This window comes from Galeopterus variegatus, unplaced genomic scaffold, assembly GCF_000696425.1.
Source record: "Galeopterus variegatus unplaced genomic scaffold, G_variegatus-3.0.2 Scaffold1406, whole genome shotgun sequence".
In the NCBI taxonomy this organism is placed as follows: Eukaryota; Metazoa; Chordata; class Mammalia; order Dermoptera; family Cynocephalidae; genus Galeopterus; species Galeopterus variegatus.
In genome coordinates this window covers 206,948-211,927 of record NW_007727517.1, presented here as the reverse complement: position 1 = coordinate 211,927, position 4,980 = coordinate 206,948, and the positions used below count along the sequence as shown (strand labels likewise).

Here is a 4,980-nt window from a genome sequence, read left to right as displayed (position 1 = left end):
ATTAGTAGGATCTAAAGAACTTCTAAACTACAGGAAAGTTATCTCTGCCATCTCATAAAGATATTTCATTACCCTGGACCTGAGCTATTTCTTTACACAGACGTATACCGCCTTTTATTTTACCGTGACATTCTGCTCCAAGAATTCTTTGGTCCCAAACATGGCTCACCCGAGTAGATAGTCAACAATAGCCAAAGCACCAATGATCCATCTTCAAAGAACTTGATCACTGACACGTTTGAGAAAACAGTTACAAATGTAAACGAAGAAGAGATTTCTCCATAGTCTAATGCCCTCCTTGCATAATAAACAGAGTTCAGATCTGTTTACCTAGTATGCAGTCTCCCAAAAGGCTATTCAAATGCCCCATTGGAGCCAATAAAAGGTTTTTCTCTAATACATACAGATTTTGTGCATATTTCTCTCTTGCCCCTGTTAAGCTTTACTTAACATTTTTCTCCTTTTCTTCAATATTCTAACTCTATATGCATGATTTTTGTATTTGAAAAAATTATGTTTGATCAGAATGAAAGCTATGCACAGAGAGAAGGTCAATGTGTCTTGTTTTGAAAACTTGGTTTTTACCTTTACATTTGTATTTTATTAGGCATACCCAATTCTCTGCCTCCTAGAACTTACAACATCATCACAAAACTGCAAATCAAACCATAAAAAGGTTTCCATTTAAACATAAATTGTGCATTACTTACTTGACTGTTACTCTGTTGGATGTATCCTGGAGGTCACTCGGGTCAAAAAGTTGAGATTCCTTAAGGCCGAGCTCTTTACAACCTCTCAAGAATAAGATAATATTGTCCTGGAAGGAAGAAAAGAGATCCAAGTCTATATTATTTTAGATTATCTTTATGAACCAGCCCTTCCGCTTTTATAGTCCAAATTGCTGTAGGGATGACAGTCATGAAGGCAGCTAGAATCAGGTCTAAATCATGGCTTGTTTTATATATATATATATATATACATATTTTTTTCCACCGTTCATATCTAAGGGGAACAGTGTTGTTTCAATATATGCACAATTGTATAATGATCCAATCAGAATAGTTAGCATACCTATCACCTAAACATTTATCATTTCTTTGTGGTTATAACATTCAAGATCCTCTTTTCTGGCTATCTTGAAATACACAATACAATATCATTAGCTATTGTCACCCTGGAGCAGCAGAACTTATTCCTCCTATCTAACTAAATGGTGGCTTATTGTATAACAGATCATACTTGGTTAGGAAATGCCAGAGTAAACAGACACTTCAAACTTCCAAATCTACAGCGATGCCAAATTCATTTTTTCCCTTTAGCTTGACACATTTGAATAAAAATAAAATGCCATCAAAAAGAAGAACTTAGCATCTTTTGGGGGAATAGAATCCAAAAAACAGGTATTCCCATTACTTCAAAATGCCTTTTCCATGTCTTATTGTCTAGAATCGGGTTCAAACTGACATTTTTTAAAAAATAGGTTTTGCTACCCAAGAGGCTATCTCATCTTTAGCAGGTTTTTATTGTTAACTGATCTTCTAAAATATATCCTTAACATATTTCANCGCCGCCGCGCTTCCCAAGCGGCGCACTATCCAGTGCGCCACCGGGCCGGCCCAGGATTTTTTTTTTAAAAAAATTTAATAAAAAGCAGGTAAAAAAATCTATAAATGATTTGAAATTTTTATGAAAAACAAGTTAAGAATAGGAAACAGGAAACTTTTTTGGCATTGACAATAAAGGTTCATTGAATAAAATTGTGACCCAGTGCTTAAAACTCATGGTTGGCACATAGTAGGAGCTCATAAAGTATTCATTGAATGACTTCCACGTAACAACCAATTATGTGAAAATACTTCCAAATTTTTGCAGAGACATACTCAGGAGCAATCCAAAGCATTTGATCCCCTGGAATGACACTTGCTGTGTGCCCTTCTGGATTATGCTCTCATTTTCCAGCAGGGTTGTCTGGCATCCATTACAGGTAGAGTTCACTAAACTACAAATGCAGTAATCATTTGCAGGTTTTTCCTGTTTTTTCTTTTCTTTGGTCTACACAAGCTACGTCTCAAAAAAAAAATAAAAATAAAAAGTAAGAAAAATTACCTACAGTGTAAGCTAAACTGAAAAGTAGTTTTTAAAAGACAATNTCATCTTTAGCAGGTTTTTATTGTTAACTGATCTTCTAAAATATATCCTTAACATATTTCACATCCTTTATACATCCTTCATGGGTTTTGACTGACAATACTTCTTTGAGGGCTATAGATTGAATTAAATGCAAAAAAAAATAAAAATAAAAATCTAAACCACATGGCAGGGGATAAAAGAGGGGCAAAGAAGGCTTTTGAAAATAATGCAAAAGACCCACCTCAAAGTGAAAATTTCTCTACTACTTACTACTTTACTTTGAACTGACAGAATGGCAGGCAGAACTGGCAGTTAAGGAAGGTTCTGGTCTTTATCTGTTCTGAGTCTGAAGAATAAACAAATTGTGTCATCCTCTTGGAGCTGCCAAGTATTAGCCCACAGGCTTATCAGTTACAAGTCTCTAATTGTTCTCTTCCTAAAAGAATTCTGAAGGTGCTAACTGACCTCATCAGTTAGTGAAAACTACAGGACAGGGAATGTTGGCTCCAGGAGCCAGATTGATGTGAATCCATTTGAACGTTGTAAGAAAGATGCTACAAAAATCTGAAATGATGGTGGTGATTAATGAATCATATATTCACCATAGTATTTCCCAGTTTTTAGATAACCCCCAAGAATCCCACCCCCCGTTGTATGTGTCCTGTGTAATCCCTCCCCTTCAGTGCAAGCGTAACCTGTGAATATGATGGGATATCACTCTGTGGTTATGTCACTAATCAGTTGGCTTTGAATTAAAAGAAAGATTATCTGACTGGGCTTGACCTAATCAGAGGAGCTTTTTGAAAGGAGGTGAAGTCAGAGTTCTTGCTGGCCATGTGTTCTGTATTTGCAAGGAGAAGAATTCTGTTAACAGCCACATGAGCTTGGAAGAAATTTGGAAGATGCTCAGACTGGATCTCAGCCCCTGCCAATATCTTGATTTAAGTCCTGTGAGACTCTGAGCAAAGAACCCAGTTATGCCATGTCTGCACTTCTGACCTACAGAAAATGTGAGATAATAAATGGGTGTTGTTTTGAGATGCTAGGTTTATGGTAATTTTTAATGCAGTAATAAAAAATTAATATACCGAGGCTCAAAACAACAAGAGCAATAGCAATAAGTTACTAACATTTGTATGGCCCTTATTATGCACCATGCATTCTTACAAGAGCTTTACATATACTAACTCATTTAATCCCTGCACAACCTTATGAGGGAGGCACAGGGTGAGTAATCCCTATCCGAAATGCTTGGGACCAGAAGTGTTTTGGATATAGGACTTTTCCGGATTTTGGAATATTTGCAGAGTACATACCAGTTGAGCATTCTTAATCCAAAAATCTGAAATCTGAAATGATCCAATGAGCATTCCCTTTGAGCATCGTGTCAGTGCTCAAAAAGTTTCCAATTTTGGAGCCTTTCGGATTTTGGATTTTCAGATTAGGGATGTTCAGCTTGTACTCATCATTTTACAGCTGAGCGATCTAAGGCCCAGAACAATTCAGCGAGTTGTCCAAGATCACACAGCCACCAAAGGATGGAGCTGCAAAACAACACAGCACTTGGGAAGAACTCAAGCATAACACCTGAGGCCGGCAGCAAAGGAAGATGAAGCCATGCAGGCAGGGGCTGCTCATAGAGGGCCCTAACAGCCCTTAAGTCAGGTTGCAGGAAGTCACGGGGGCTGGATCTGAGAAGGGAATGCCCAGATCTGGGGTGGGAGGAGGCTGTGGGGAGTGGGGCTGGGAGGAGGTAGACAGTGTAAAGGAAAGATTCAAAAGGGATAAGACAGGAGACAGGGAGACCAATGAGGAGCTACTCCAGTCTCACTTCCCCCCCATCGGGTGCCTTCATCCCAGAACGTTTTCTTTCCAGTGTAGGGCCCTGGTCTTTTTCAGCGGACAAGAGGCGCCATCATCCTTGAGACCTGTGTCATCATCCACAGACCTCCTGTAGATGGACAGCGAGCTGTTCACACCAGGTCTGAAGTCATCCACACCCTCACCAGTCTCTCCTTTAGTTACTTCTCATGTTTCTTAATGATCAAATTTGGGAGTTCCCTCTCACCCCCTGAGTTTTACACTTTTCCACTTTCTCAGCAATATATTTATCATTGATTGACTTTGTCTTGGGGAGGAAAGAGACGGAAAGCAAGGGAAGAAAAAAGGGGTAAAAATATATTGAGTCCTTTTGAAAGGACCCAGATTTTCTACTTATTCTACATTGATCATCCTGTTACTAAATTTAAATATAACATCGTTTCCTTTTTTTTAAAAAAAGTTATTTTGTCATAATACTTCAGTTATTTGAAATAAACTGTTTTAGATTCACTTTCAGTCCTTTTACTCTGCCCAGGTAATTTCATTATCACGCATATAGATTTATTTATCATTGAACTATAGCAATATCAACTATGCTTGTCCTGCATGCTTTCAGATCTACCCCGTCTCATAAAACTTTTCCTTACTCAGTACCCAAGCCCCTGCAGAGGGCCATACCACTTCTTTCCAGAGACAGCAAAAAGAACTGTCTTTTCCCTGGACTTTGCTTTTCTTATTCCCAGCAAAAGAAGTAGTCCTAACATGGGGAGCACACGTGGATGTTTATTTGGTACATCTACATATAAATGGTTAGAAAAAAAAAATGATTGGTTAGAAAAATGAAGGAAAAAAAGAATAAAAGTCAGTACCTAATTTATTGTTATTATTAGCATATTCATGAGCACATACTGATATAGATATTGCTACAATAAAGTATTGCTGAAAACCAGGAAAATACTTTGCCAATATGAGAATCAAAGATAAGTCGTGATTTCTTTTTTAAAAAAGACTTTTTTTTTTTTTTTTTTT

At 37.6% G+C, this 4,980-nt stretch overlaps 1 protein-coding gene across 1 annotated transcript in view; it reads right to left on the bottom strand.

Annotated features, from left to right (window-relative positions):
* The window catches only part of LOC103593755 (LIM and calponin homology domains-containing protein 1), a 144,238-nt gene that overhangs the window by 41,067 nt on the left and 98,191 nt on the right, over nucleotides 1-4,980 (bottom strand). Inside the window, exon 3 of the mRNA XM_008576808.1 lies at nucleotides 711-817. The gene's annotated coding sequence lies outside the window, so the exon portion shown is untranslated. The remainder of the gene's footprint in view (nucleotides 1-710; nucleotides 818-4,980) is intronic.